Consider the following 15,522-nt stretch of genomic DNA (forward strand, 5'->3'; position numbering starts at 1 on the left):
TTATACATTATCTGTTTTTTGTTTTTTGTTTTTTGTTTTTTTTTTTTTTTTGGTTTTGGTTTTTCTCCGGTACCGGGAACCGAACTCACGACCTTGCGCTTGCCAGGCAGGCGCTTTGCCGCTGAGCTAAATCCCCAGCCCCATGAGGGCAATTGGAAGGACCAGTTTTCTAGAGGTTAGAAAGAAGGGAAAGCTGGTGAAGCTTAACCTCTGGCCACTGGCTTGGCAACCTTTGGACATGATTCTATTGTTGTATGTGAGGATCTTTGTTATTCAAATCGATTAATATTTTTTAGAAGTTCCTAGGAACATTTTTTCTTGAACTATTTGGGTCGTTCCTTTTGTTTCCTCAAACATGTGCTGCTTCTTGGGCCAAGATGCACTGTTCCTTAGCCTAAAAAGCCTTCCTGCTCACTCCTGACAACATACCAATGATGTGTATGATGTTATATTTTTGTCCTGCCTTGGATGGACTTAAGCCTTCCCCTCAGGTCAGGTCTACATACCTTGAGCCCATTCTTTTGGGTATGGCAGGACTAGACAGAGTGCAGAACCAGTTCCCACCAGGCCTTTGAGTGGAATTTGCTAACTAGCAATGGTCTTACCTGTGTATCGTGATGGTCCAGATGCCTGAACTATGCTGCCATCCAAAATGGTATGTGGAGAAATAGTGTGGAAGAAGTAGCACATCCAAGTCCCCCTCTGTTCCAAAAGCTGCTCTCTCTCTCTTTCTCAGGTCTGCATTGTAAAATGCTTATACTTGCTGTCATGTAGTTTCCAAGTAACTGAAATTATGAAAAATGAGAGAGTTGAGATAAAGTAGTACCTGGAAATTAAAGAGTCCAAATCTATAAAGTAGCTGTGAGTTTGGTGAGAAGAGAGAGTTATAAAATAGAGGAAAAACTATGCTCAATGGCCAGGCAGCATGAAACTGCTTAGCCAAAGTGAGAGAATTTACAGAGAGGCCTTGCAGTTGCGTGGAATGTTGTTTGTTTCTAGCAAGATCACAAAGAGAGGAGGCAGAGGGCACAAGCAGAGGCCAGGACACAAGCAGGTCCTATGTCTCTTTCAGTAGTTTGGATTTCAAATCCTAAGAGATGAGGAGCCATTGAACAATTGCAGAGGAATTAAGGCTGAGAAAAGATCTGGAGCTTTGGAAAGAACCTAGTGAATTGACATCTGGATATTCTACTTACTAGCTCTGTGAGCTTGAACAAAAAACCTTTTCTTGCCTTTAGCTTCCTTATCTGAAAGACGGATCTAATAAGAGGGTGAGAATGGAATAAATTTACCCAAGTTAAATAACCTATAGGAACATGGCACCCAAATACAGGCTACAGAAATTAATGTTTGTTCAAAACAAATGCTTTACCGTTGGTGCTTTTTCTTTCTTAATTAGGAAGTTGGCTGGTTTATACCCTGGAAGGGAATGGTTGGCTCATGTGTCCATGAGTCAGGAAACTACAGACCAAGAGAAAATATATCCACCCCTAGCATATCTGAAAGGCACAAAGAATGTTCAACGTGTACATAAAAGAAAACACTCTATATTTTCATTAGAAAACAGGACAGCAGATTTTTAAACTTTCTTTTGTCTCACCCAATTTTCTTGAGATTCTGAACAAAATGTTCCAAGCAAGCTGTCCAGCTGGCTCATTCGCTTTAGGGAAATCAATGCTTAATACTTTAACATTCCCTCCTCCTGGCCCTATAGCGAGTACTCAAAAATGTCATGATAGCTGAGATGTAATGATTAGTAGTTCCTACCTACATATGGTAGGTATTTCTGTGGTGTCATAAACTTCAGGAGAAAATATTCTGTTTTTAGTGAAGACTTTTAAAATTACCAAACCATACACTGAATATACAGATGCTCATAAGTGTTAGCCAAGGAAGTCGATAAGGTGGAAACACAACCTGAGATTTCAAGGAACTTCCTTCCAACTTGAGCTCTGCCAATATTACATTATTAGAACTTACATAGATCAGGTCACTTCTGGCTGCCCAGACTCCTCATCTATAAAATGGTGGAGTCTGTCCAAACCACTAAGTCCCATTCAAGTTTAACTGTGTCTTGACTGACATTACTTTGTATCTTGATTTACATTTCTACACTCAGGATAGCATTATTATTCTGGCTTCCTGGCCTGCATCTCCTACAGCTTCTAATCAATCACCAGGTTCTGTTGGGCATTTTTATTAAGAATTTGAGCTTTGGAATCTGATGGGCTTTTATACAAATCCCAGCTCAGTCATGCTTTAGCATAAAGGGAGTTGCTTCATCTTTCTCTACCCTTCAATTTTTTCCTTGTTTTCAAAATGGTGTAAGAATCATATTTTTATCACAGGCTTGCAGTATAGATTGAATTAGAAAATACATGTTGTGATGTTTAACTGTTGTGTCAGCTTGAGAAAGAAATGCCCAGCTGACTGGATTGGGGTAGGGCTGGGTGTGCTTGAATGTATTTGTTGAAGACAGAAGACCCACGCTGGATGTGAGTGGCATCAACAAACAGGCTTGCAGCCTGAATGGAACAAAAAAGGGGAAAGAAGGAAGCTTGCTTCTGTTTCTTCAGAGGAGCTCCAGTCTTCACCTAAAGAGGAGCTCCAGTCTTCACCTCACCTTAAATGTCAGGCTCGAGGCTCCCAGCACAGACTTCAGCCTTCTATCACAGATGCATTGCTTCCTTACAAGACTCTTCCATGCACACCAGGCCTTTGAATTTTGACTGGGTCTTTTGAAGCTCCAGTGTGAAGGCAGCTCTTTTGTGCCCTTCCACACCTGACACTGCAGGCAGCCATTGTAAACCTACCTTGTAGATGTTTATATATTTATATATCTTATATTAAATCTGTTTGAGTACTGAGTGATTCACATCTGAAGTGCTCAATATGATGCCTACATTTAAAATAAATAGCTACATTAAAAATCTCTCTTCCACTCCTGGCATGGTGGCACACCTGTTATACTTGCTACTCAGGGCAGAAAGATCACAAGTTGGGGTCCAGCCTGAGAAATCCGTACAGACCTTGTGTCAAAAGTTTAAAAATCTTTCAGAGGGCTGAGGATGTAGTGAGTGGCAGAGCACTTGCTTAGCATGTGCAAGAGGCTGGGTTCAATCCTGTCTTGGTTACTTTTCTCTCATAGCTGAGAGAAAATAACTGACGCCCAAAATAAAGGAAGGAAAGGTTTATTTAGCTCACAGTTTGTGGAGGTTTCAGTCCATAATCAGCTGGCTCCAAGGAAGGGTGGCAGATGGCACAGGACACCAGTTCATGGCTGTGGAAAACAGCAGAAGCAGCAGGAGCAAAATGGAGGAGCAGCAAGCAGCCTCTTTCCCTCCCTTACATTGTATGCAAACTACCCACCCCAGGGTGGGTGTAGCACTCACACCCGTAATCTCAGCTTTGGACTATGAATCAATTGTAAATTCTAGAAACCCATCCCATGACTGCATGAGGCTTTGGGGGGACATCTAGACACAAACCATAACAAATCCCCAGCATAGACAGATGCACAATAAACCAATCAACCAATCTCCCTCTTTTGCCCATGTAGCTCTTGAGTTTGACTCCTCCTCTCCCTTCACTGTCTCGACTTTTCTCACCAGGATGACTGAAGCTAAGTTGGTTTCTTTAAGTCTAGTCTGTGTCTCTGCACTGGCAGAGAGGACATCGTTCAAAACCACAGCTTTACTATAATAATAACAAAATTTATATAGGAGACCACAAAAACAGAAGGTGGAGATGATAGAAAGACAGGACCTGAGTTGACAAATTGGAAACCAGAATTTTATGTAGTCTTGTTTCCAATTTGACAAGAGGCAAGGTCTTCTGGAAAAGTTTTCAGGCTTACTCAGCCTGAAGATAGATTGTGCTGGGTTAGAGTACTAGGAAACCTGATCAAGGGTCCTCTGCCCACCATATATTTGGTTTCCTTGCATTTTTTTTCTGAAATATTCCCAAGATTGGCTTTGACTTGGAGGCAGACTCCTGTTTATCCACTGAGTAGAGGGGGCTGATTGGGCTCTGTGTGGGGCACTGGTTTGTGGTTAGACTGTTTTAGGAAAAGGATGAACTTTCTGTGTCCAACTAGGCCATGACCTGACATTTTTGGATGGGATTACAGCACAGCACAAGCTGCTGAGCCATACTGCTGGGGCTTCACTGCCCTGTGTCTTTTCAGAGAGGGAGAAAAACAGCCAGGAAGATGGTAGAAACTACAGCTTCAGTGATTTAGGCTAGGGAGAGAAGCATTTCCTGTAAAATTCACTAGGCTTTGCCTTCGGAAGAGGAGGGTCTAAAGGTAAAATATATGGTAACTCTCCCACCGCTAAACAAAGGTTGGCGTCCAGAACTGACCTGCTAATCCTCCGATTCATCATGCAACAAAAGTCAGGAGGGCACAACGCTGTCCCCTCCCAAGGAGCACAGAGGGCGAGCCGTCACCAGGGAAAACTGTGGGCTTTTAACCCCCTTTTCAATTTCGGGGCCATGGTAGCAACAAGGCCCAGGAGTGGGGAAGGGTGAGGAGGCTGACACAGGGCATCACATTACAGGGCTGCAGGGACTGCAGAAAGGGAACATTTGGCTCTCATTACAGAACAGAGGGACAGGGTGCTAGAAAACAGAGCGAATCTGGGTCAGAGGTACCTGTCTGTCCTCCAGGTGCTGTAGTCAATTCGCACATCTCCACTGAGGAGGGAGCTTCCCCTCGATGTCCCCCACAGGCTGTGTTTGCCAACAGTAACATTTTACCAGGAACACAGCTTGTCAAAGCCAGCACTGTAGCAAGAGCGGTGGCGTGATAAAAATCGTATTTTCTTGGGGACAAAAGCTCATTGCTATTGGGAAGTTTGAGCTGTTAGCAAGCGATTTCCACTAACTCCCCCCCCAAAATATGCAGAATCTTTATAGAATATTATTATTTTGCAGAGCTCTTTATTTAGTAAATAATTTACTTACACTTGGGGGGGGTGTTGTCGAGGAAGAGGAAGAGAGAAAATCTGTGGGATTCTTGGGAAGGTTCAGTGTTAGGGCTCATCATTCAGGACTTGAGCTTTACATCTTCCTAATTACAGCAGGTCTGTGTATAATTTGATGACCAGAACATGGCTGTTTCCCTTCCTCAGTTTTATTTCTAATCAGTTCCTTCTTTTTTCCAACTTGACTTCTCATAAAGCATTATTTTGAATATCCATGCTTTTAAAGACAGTTATTGGTTATTAGTCTAACTTCCTGGTGGCTTTTGTGACTTCTGGTGACACTTTCCTACTATTTTCTTAGAAATCTTCTGCTCTGAGAAAGGAGAGAGACTGGCTTGGATGCCACGCTGCCCACAGTCTACCAACTTACCACCCAAGCCTTATAACTGAATTTTGAGTCATTAACAACAACGTCCCAGAAATGCTGGAGGAGGGTACGTTTCATCTGAAACAATATAAAAAGTGTACAAGGAGAGAAAAGCAGGCCTCTGTTATTTGCAGGGGTCCTGTTATGTGGTGGTTGTGATGAAAATAGGCTTAGTGACTTTAACAGCTGGCAATTTATTAGCAAACCTGGTCCTACTAAAAAAATATGGAAAATCAGAATTGAGGTAGAGTGTTAATCGCAAATCCTTTATATGAGCAAGACTTCTGTATTGTGTTAGCTTTTACCGTTGCAGGGAGCAGGCATCCTTGAAGAGAGCGAGTCTGTGCAAATGAACTTCCTTTGTCAAACAGCACTCTGTGGGCACACAGCCCTCCGCCCCTCCCTGGGCTACTGGCTTAGAAGGCACATGCTTGTCCTTTACGGGGCTGGGGAAAACCTGGTGGAGAGCATTCAGAATTAACTAGTGTCACTTCTGAGAATCCCTTCTTCAGGTTTTACATTTGGAGTTGTTACTTTCGGGCTGTATTGCGGTAGCACTTTCTCTAAGCACATCCTCCTGGAAAGTTGCTGTTCCCTTTGGCTGAGCTCTTACACAGAGTAATTGAAAACAACACATTTTCTGCTGCCAACTGGAGCGACCAGTGTGATCACTCTCTCTTTCTACTTTAGATTTAACAATGTGACGGTGGATGAGATGGGAGACATGCTCTAAGCATTCAAAATGAAAAACACCAGAACACAACCGTTATTTTATGAAAGAGGCTGGAAAATGGTTAGTAAAGAAACCACAGATGTGTTTCACAGACCCGGGGGAGGCGAGGGGAATACTATATTCTGAAAATAGCATGACAAGCCTAATATATTCCTAATTTTGCCCGACACATTACCTTTTGCATTTCCTAAGCTTGATGATACAGATTTATTTTACCAGGCAGAGTATGTACCAAGTGCACACACGCACACGCACACTCACACATACACACGTTTGTGAGAGAGATGGGAGTGCACATTTTTACACTCTAGGCCGGTAAAACAATATTTTATAGAATATTGACCATAATTATGTACCTAAGACCATGTGAAATAAAGACAGCTAAATGAAACACAGAGATAAGTAGCTTCTCAAATTAGAAGCTACACTTTTGAACTATTGCCTAAGGGGGAAAAATACAAATATTGTATATATTTTAAATGTTAGACCACTAAATGGATGTTTTGTTTGGTCAAAAAAACCTGAAATCACAAATTGCTCACTTTGCCTTAACTTTACCCAACAGAAGATATATATATATAAATGACACAAAGATTGAGTTTTGTGCAGGGCCATGCAGCCAGCATCCAATGGATCTGACCAATGAATTAAGTACATTAAAGGTTTATTCATTTTTATAGGTGAAATTTTTCTGTCCTTCCCTTTGTCTATAAAAAGCTTCCAAATAATATTTTATACATTATTTTTTACACTAAGCTTGAACATATAATGTTCTTTTTTGTTCTTATATTGAGAACTGAACCAGGGCCTTGAGATTGAACTACATCCCCCGCCCTTTTTATTTTTATTTTTTTATTTTGAGACAGGTTCTCACTAGGTCACTAAGCTACCTAGGCCGGGCTCAATCTCACATCCTCTCATTCAGTGATTCCGAGTGCTGGGGTAACAGGCCTGTAGCACCATCCACAGCTCTGTGTTTCTTAATGAATATAGTGCAAGAAAATCACCATTTCACCTAAGTGACTATTTTTCAGTTGCCTTAATTATATACTTAATGACATAACTGCTGTTAACAGTGAAATAGACACCAATATTTTTATGTATTATAGTTTTGTCACCTGATTATCACCTATAGCAAGTACTGATTGTTACCTACAACAAGTACTATCAAAGGAGGAGCTTCGATGCCCTGGGAGAGTGAAGAACATAGCACAAGGTAAGCAGTGACCTACACTTGCTTTTGTAAAATCTTCGGATTATATTTCAAGGGGGTACTAAGCTTTTGCTAGCGTGTGTGCTCTAGGTCCTCTCCATACGTACTCTTTTGTGATGGACTTAAAAGTTTTAACTCCTTCACTTCCTTGTCCAATAGAGATGTTTATTTTATAACATTAGATTAGCAGAAGTAAATCTACTCTTATTGAGTATCCATTTGAAGAATTTTGATCTACCTCATCTAGAAAAAAATGCTCTTATTTTTAATTCACAAATGACTATAGTTTGTCTAGTATACAACAGACACTATTTTAAACACTTTGTTTAAATATGAATCCATTTAATCCCTATAGCCCTACAAGTAGGACCTATATTCTTATACCAGTTTTATAGGTAAGAATGCCAATGCACTGAGTGATGGTTTAATTTCCCATGGCCAAACTTGTAGATGGAAGAATGGGGCTTTGTTTCCATTCAGTCCAACACCAAAGTTTGTGCTCTACTTTCTACAGAGTAGTATATTCCAGTAAAAATATAATGTGGGCTATACACTATATACAACTTTCAATTTCTTGATCGTTACAGCACATTTAAAAAAATAATTAATTAATATCTTGCCTGATAGGTAAATGTACTTGTCAGAACCTTGTAGTTGTTCCTAACAAATATGATTTTTTATAATTTTCCTTTAAAAATATTTAAATTAATCAAAATTAAACAAAATTTTAAAATTCAGTTCCATGGTTATCCTAGTCAAATTCCAAGCGGTCAGTAGCATGGTGTAATGAGGGGCTTCTGCCATATTGGATAGCACTGCATGAAGAATAAAGTTTCCATGGATGTCTATTCCTTGGAAATAACTCCAGAGAATAAAGTCAAAGAGAATTAGCACATGGAGTTTTGCTTTCACTGTTAATCCATGCACATTGCTATGGCAGAAGGAAAAATAAACATTCATTCTCAACTTCTAACTTACCAAAAAGCTAAACATCATCAGGCCAATAAGAAAATATCCTCTGATGGGGTTTTCATTTGTGTTCTCCAAGGGGCCATTTCCAAGCATGATCAGACTGTGGCTTCTCAAGGGAGGATCCAGGTGCCTATCCAGCAGCAGTTTCTTCTTGAGAAGGAGCATTAACATCAACAATCCCAAGCAGAGAGAGGAAGCGAGGATGTTTAGATACTTGGCTGCCCTACTGGATGTCCTAACGTACTGTTTAGCTAATTCATACAGTAACAAGTTCTTTTCTTTTAAATTAAATCTTATAAAGTTTTAGACTTCCTTTTTTTAAAATTAAAAAATATATATGTATGTATATATGTGCTGGAGATTGAACTCAGGGCCACAGATATGCTAAGCACATATTGTTATACTGAGCTACACTCTAAGGCCCCTTTTCAAGATATAAACATAACCAATACCTCAAAACTTACTTGGAAGTTGGAGGTGTTAAATCAAAACTAGGTAACTAGGTTGAGAAGGACAGAAGAAAGACATCTTTTTTGCCTTTATGTTTCTCTTGATCACTAAGAATCCAAAAATAAATCAAGAGACATGAGGACTGGAATGTTAAGTACATATGCAATGAAATGTTAGTTCTATATGTAATGAAATGTTATTCAACCTTGGAAATGAAGAGAATCCCTCCCTTTGCAGTGACACAGATGAAAGTGAAGGGCATTATGTTAAGGGAAATAAGCTCATGCTGGGAGACAAAACTATGAATTCACTTATTTATTTGTGAAATGTAAAGAAACAGAAACAGAGGCTAGGTTGTATGAAGGGGGATGTTGATCAAAAAGAACAAAATTTTAATTATGAATGATGAATAAATCCTGGAGATTTAACGGTTAGCATGATAACTATTGTAAAAAGAGTAAAAGAGTTGTTTTTCTCTTGTGTTTTTACAAGTAAAAAAATTGTGAGGGGCTAGATATGCTGATTAGCTTGATTATGCCAATCAATTCATGATGTGTCCCCATACATTGTACCCCTCGAATATATAATTTTTATTTGTAGAGAAAGGTTTTTAAAATTCTACATTAAATTTTACAACCATGCCACATTTTGTACTTATGCTATGAGCCTAATGCAGATTTAATTTTGTTAGAAAAATTGAAATGATTTATACTATGTTTTAATAACAACGATAGCAAATTTCCCACTGAATAGTTTACTACTGGAAGGCAAGTGTTATTTTACGAGATATTTTTATGAACTGTTGTCTATATGACCAATTATAAATGATCTTTTTAGTTTATTATTGTTACTGAAAAGAAATATATTTAAATTGTGCTTTTTATCTTTTCTTTTTTGTTGTTGTTGTTGAACAGGTGATTCTGTGGGATATAATGGAAGAGAAAAAGCCCTGGGTCACAAAGGCTTGGATTTTAATCCAAGTTGTACCACTGAAAAGCAGCTTGTCGCTAAGCTTAAATATTTTGTTTAATCTTTGTGAGTTTCCGGTTTCCCATTCTGTTGACTGGAGACAATAGTGCATATTTCATCAGCCTATTGAAAAGAGTAGATAAAAAATAGGTAAAGTGCTTAACATAATGCCTGACACATAATAGAAATCCAAGAAATTTTAAAACTGTTCCTATAGTTACATGCACATTCCTTCATTGGAATGGATCCTAATTCATCTACAATGCCTCAAAATTTGTTTTAGCAAGGACACTATTAAAAATTGGTTTATGGTAACTTCAGTCCCAAAAATGTTTAACTGTGTTCCTTGCCCATCAGAAGTCTTACAGTGTCACCTACATTAATAACTTCCATGATGAAAATGCTTTAAACAATATTCTTGACAATTTCCCAAAGAAACAAACAAAAGAAAGACAGAATCAAATCTTGAACAGTAGCACAGGGATTACAGCAGTGGTAAGCAACACAGTGGTGAGTGAATGGAAAGTTATTTGTTTTGGGATTAAACCCTTCAGAGTGCTTTCCTGGTAGTAATGACGGAGACCCACTGAAGTCATGTTATCATGCACACAGCTGGGCTATTTAAAGGCTGCCGTTTCACTTCCAAATTTCACTTTCTTCTGACGTCGCCAGAGCTGTGCACTTGGCACCCTTGGCTACGCTTCAGCAGATAATTTGTACGCTACATAAGCATTTAGAAAAACCCAGAGTTAAACCAGGGGTAAGAGTCATCGGTAACATTTATAGTCACTGAACTCTTCACCATGTGTCACAAAGTGGGTCAGAGGGTGCATCTTTCCAGATTAAAAAAAAATTCTTTCAGAAGTATTTCTCTTTTCACATTGATATGACCGTGACTTCTATGGCTAAGTTCATTTTTGATATCATTTGTCAAATTATTTTAATCAATAGGTTTTTTTTCTAGATGTTACTTTCCTAGTTCTTCTATTTTTGAATCAGAAATTTACCATTTAAGTTGTTTGTCACAGGCAATTTTTTTAATGTAAGAAGAGCCTTCTATTTGCAAGAATTCAGCATGAAGAAAATTTTGATAAGTATATTGAAGTCACAAAGCATGTAATACAACTCATCCGGTTTAACAGATGAAAGAGCATTGTGAGGACATTTTTCTTTGCAGGGTTGGAATATGTGTTCTGCTCATAGAAACCAGCTGTCACGCCATTTCTCAGTGCTTGGGGGAACAGAAACTTGCTTCTTCTCTACTGTTAATGCCCAGGTTGTGCCCAAGGCCAAGATTACAGTGGCGCTGGATCTGCAGGTGGTTTTATGGATTTGCAGAGAGAGGTCAAGGAAACACCTTTCTTTGCGCTTCTTCTTTTCTCCAAATTGGGCATCGCCTGAAATTGGCAGATTCAGCAGCTCTGTGGGATGAGGTATGTAGAGGGCACTGCTTCCCTCTAAGGCGAATATCTTCGCTGCTGGCAAACCATCAGAATTTGCAAGCTCAGCCCAGCACCTTTGACCCAACCACGCAGCTGACAGCACAGTTGGCAGTTGGTAGCTTCCATTTATTCTAAGTCAGCTCCTGAGGCATCAACAGAAAATGAAATCAAGATTTGGACAGTAACTTCAGGAAATAAAAACGAGAATCCCCAACAGTCAGCAGCGGGCTGCTCAGGCTGAGAACCATTTATTATGTGGTGAGATGAGGAAAGTCAGATACGTGACAGCAGCTGTTCAGGGTAAAGAAACGGGTTGATTAGACCCATGATGAGAAGACCAAGAAGGAGAAAGCAGTGCTTTCTAACCAGCTGTTTGTCTGAGATGTCGTTAGGAATGCCACACATTGCAGTGGGCAGATATTGTCACCTTTGCATCATCTGTATCCAACACTGTGCCTAGTACTTAGTGTCCACTTACTAGATGTTTGGACAGTTAATCTGTGATGCCCATGAATGTATTGAAAGGCTATGTGTGCATTTATATATAATTATAATTCCTGGGCGAAATTTCCAGATCATTTTTATACAAGGAAAAAGATGAAAAGGAACCAACTAATATTTTCTTTACTTTCTAGTCTTTGCAGCATTTAAGCTACGTGCTTTGCAAGTAGTCTGTCTCACATGACTGCATCATGGGAAGAATTGATTGCTTTTTGTGGATGAGGATCCTGAGATTCAGAGTATATGAAACTTGTCCATACTTATATGGTGAGGAAATGATTGAGCCATGATTTGAATACAGTTATCTTTGATTCTAAAGTCTGTAAGGTTTTTCTTTTTACCAAACACTTAACATTTTTTTATTAGTACAGGTTTGCAGTACATAATGATTGCATTCATTTTGGGAAATTAAATACATGTATATGACACAGTTCTTTTTACCTAAAACTTAAAATGTCACTAACTATGAAACATTTGAATAAAAATTACATATAAGGAGATATTCTTGAAGAATTTGTTAAAATAAATATATAGAGATCATGTCTCTATAGGACAGAAAAGATCACTTCGCAAAATGTTGTAGACTGTAAGGACCCTTTTCAAGAAATAAAAATATGCAAAGATATATACTAATTTACAATAAACAATATGAAAAATACAGAAGCTCATGAAAAAACAAAATTATAAATCTTTTCTGAAAAGGAAGTGATAAAGCAGTAAATGGAGTGAACTAGCTTGTCCTAGGGTGAGAATTTTCAACATTTTAACACTGACATTTCTTTCTCATGATGTATACATTTGAAACTCTAACCAATCAATCTCTACGTATCTTACCTTAAAAGTTGATAATTCTAGAAATCATCTGGAAAAATATGTGCAAGAAAGTAGGCAACATTTTTTAAAAGAAGGACTTCATCATTTTCCTTTTAAGCAATCTTGCCTACCTTCCTCAATTATGAATGAGGCACACATGCACTATAGATATTAAAGTAAGTTATAAAGTATAGCACACATTGGTATTAAATTTACCACAGACCTTGCAAACATAAAGAGATGAAATAGATGCTAGATAGGTACAAAATGAGTATGATAAAGCTGTAGTATCCAGCTGGAAAGCACTGAATTATCCAAATAATGGTTGTAGGTAACCAGTTAAACATTTAAAAATGAGTTAGATAGCTATTGTATTTTCATACCATATTTATATGGCTCATAGAGACACATATAAAGATTTAAAAATTAATGTCACACTGACCTTAGGGTGGAGTGCAAAGGCTAAAAACACAAAAGAAAAGTTGGGTTGAAGCTATCGAGAGTAACATTTTATGACAAACCATAAACTAAAAATAGGTGTAACACATTGCAGAGAGATCGTCAGTATCTTCAGAGTGGTAAAGACGATTTAGACAAGCTCATAGCCATGTTGAGGAGCAAAGAGGATGATGAATCTGCTATAAATTAGGTACTTAATAATTGTTACTTAAATGAATATGTTTCTTAGTGTAATTATCCGGTAAGTACCAACTCTGTGTCCCTTACCCTGAAACATCCCTGAAAGAAGGCATCGCTCACATCACTTCTGATGTGGAGAAAACTGCTGTCCATGAGGGTTATAGGTGCTATGAGGAAGAGCAGGGTGTGTCTGACTCCAGGATCTATGCTTCTCTTACCCCCTGCACTGCTTCCTGTAGAGGTGATGCTTTCATCATTGCCACTTTAGAAAAGGTAGTTCTGCCATTGTAGAGATGTTCATTGTTACAAAAAATAAGTCATTTGTTGAAACAAGTAACTTACTGGCCATTTACTTGTACTATATACTGTGCTAGACACTGAAAATGTGGTGAGAAAATGTTGGACAATGCCCTGTATGAAATCTAAACTTCTTTTAAAAAGACAGCATCACAAAATCTGGGGAACAATTGAAATTCTAGTTATATCAGAAAGAAGATGTATATGATGCTAGAGTGCTTACAATAGACTTGATCAACTCTAGGTGTTCAAAATCCTAAAACCTGAGAAGTTTAAACTTATAGTTTGAAAAATAATGACCATTATGGACCTGAAGGATGTACATTAAAATAGAAAACAGCGATTCAGTGGGATTACATGGGGTTCGAAAGGCTGGAACTGAGAGATCAAGGAGAATCCTGTGTAAGGTAGAACTGAGATGCGGGTAGGAATGAGGCCATTCAGAGTCATTGTTTGAGCAGTTGCCCTTTATCCTGGGAGCAGTGGAAAGCCAGTGGAGAGTCTTAATGGTGAATAGTACTGTTGAAGGAGCAGTGGGAGAAAAGATGGAGATGACATGTGAGAGAAGATGCAGATGGGCTAGAAGAGGCCAGAGTGGATTTGGGTAGACCAGATAGAAGCTTCTAGGTTTCTACATGCTAGCAAGGGATGGCAGTACATTGGAATACAAAGTTGGTAATAAAAATCTGAAAAAGAAGTAGGTTTCACAGCTTATTTAGGAGAAAAAAATAACATAATTTGATGAAGAGCTGGATATGGCAAAGAGTGAAGATATGATAGACTTCAAGGTGAGTTCAGTTTCCTGGTTTCCATTCATCACGATAGGAAACCACCAAGATTCAGAGAAGATCAGGAGTTCAATTCTGGACATATTGAATTCTCAGTACATTTGAGACTGTTTGATATGTGACATTAGTTATTAAATATATGCTTCTGTAATCTAAAGGCCAGGCTTACATGGAGAAACGTGTGGTTTACCCAAGGTCAGCTGGTGATTGAGATTTTAGCGATTAAAATGAGATTATACAGGAAGAGACACGGAGCCAGAGGAGGGAGGGACAGGTGACTGAGCACGGAGGAACAACATTTAATAGCCAAGCAGGAGTAAGTGTGCTTTCCAGAGTGGGAAACTAGAATACACAGAAAAAAGAAAATAGCATGAAAAGGAAGGAGTACCTCAATAAAATTGAATGTTTTTACAAGGTCACTTGAAATACTTCATCTTGAGTCACAGAGGGGAGGGAGAGTAGTTTCTGATTGTCTGGCCTTTTGCCTCAAAGAATTGAGGTGGAGATATAAATTCCTCTTATTACTTAAAAAAGTTTACCTAGCTGGATCAGTAAGTAGAGATATAAAACAACTCATTTCTGAGTAACTGACTAAGATCTTAACAAAGGCTATTGTACCTTTTTTCTCCCCTTGCACCTGCAATCCCCTACTATCCAAATTTGTCACTCCTGGTTTATTCTGTGGAGATGGTGCCTACATTAGTAGTATGATGTCTAGCATATTTAGCCAAATAATATTAATGGTATCTAAAACAAACTGTTCAGAAAATAAAATAAACTATTGCTGATTAGATTCATAAAACTGAAAACCTGGTGTTATTAATTTCTCAAATACAAAATCATTTCAAGGTAAAAGTTCTCAGGTAAAAACATGCTCATAAGGCCTTTTAGATTTACTTCAGTTGAAAAGCCAACTTACAGCCTCAAAGTAATTTAAAACTCTTTCCAACTTTTGTTTTCACAAAATATTTACCTTTGCCTCGTTGAAATTGGAAGACACATCTTTTGAGTTGAGATTAAACTTTATATGTACATATTTGGAAGTAAAGTGACTTGAACACGTGAATGACTCAACTTTGGAAATCTATAGACAGATGGTCTTCAAAGGGGAACAAGTAGACCGTGTAACTTCTTTGAGTTACACTTTCTGTCATTAGCCCAGATCAGATTCACTTGCACTTTCCTGGACATGAAATGTTCACAGTGCTAAGCGTCTAGAGAAGGTCATGGAATGGCAAAAAGTGAGTGTCGGGAAATACATACGCAAGGTGCATGGTGCTGTGACTGAGCAGAGAAGTAGAAGTGTAGCGTTACTATCCGACAAATATCTTCATTTTATGGCAGAGGAAACTC

At 38.6% G+C, this 15,522-nt stretch overlaps 1 long non-coding RNA gene across 1 annotated transcript in view; it reads left to right on the forward strand.

Moving 5' to 3' along the window:
• The window catches only part of LOC102026253, a 40,868-nt gene extending 31,504 nt beyond the window's left edge, over positions 1-9,364 (forward strand). The window contains exons 5-8 of the long non-coding RNA XR_261790.2: positions 5,287-5,419; positions 6,043-6,145; positions 7,195-7,301; positions 8,347-9,364. This is a non-coding gene — a long non-coding RNA (uncharacterized LOC102026253). The remainder of the gene's footprint in view (positions 1-5,286; positions 5,420-6,042; positions 6,146-7,194; positions 7,302-8,346) is intronic.
• The last annotated feature ends 6,158 nt before the right edge of the window (positions 9,365-15,522 follow it).

The sequence above is a fragment of the Chinchilla lanigera genome, unplaced genomic scaffold (genome assembly GCF_000276665.1).
Source record: "Chinchilla lanigera isolate Chin_1 unplaced genomic scaffold, ChiLan1.0 scaffold00035, whole genome shotgun sequence".
Lineage (NCBI taxonomy): Eukaryota > Metazoa > Chordata > Mammalia > Rodentia > Chinchillidae > Chinchilla > Chinchilla lanigera.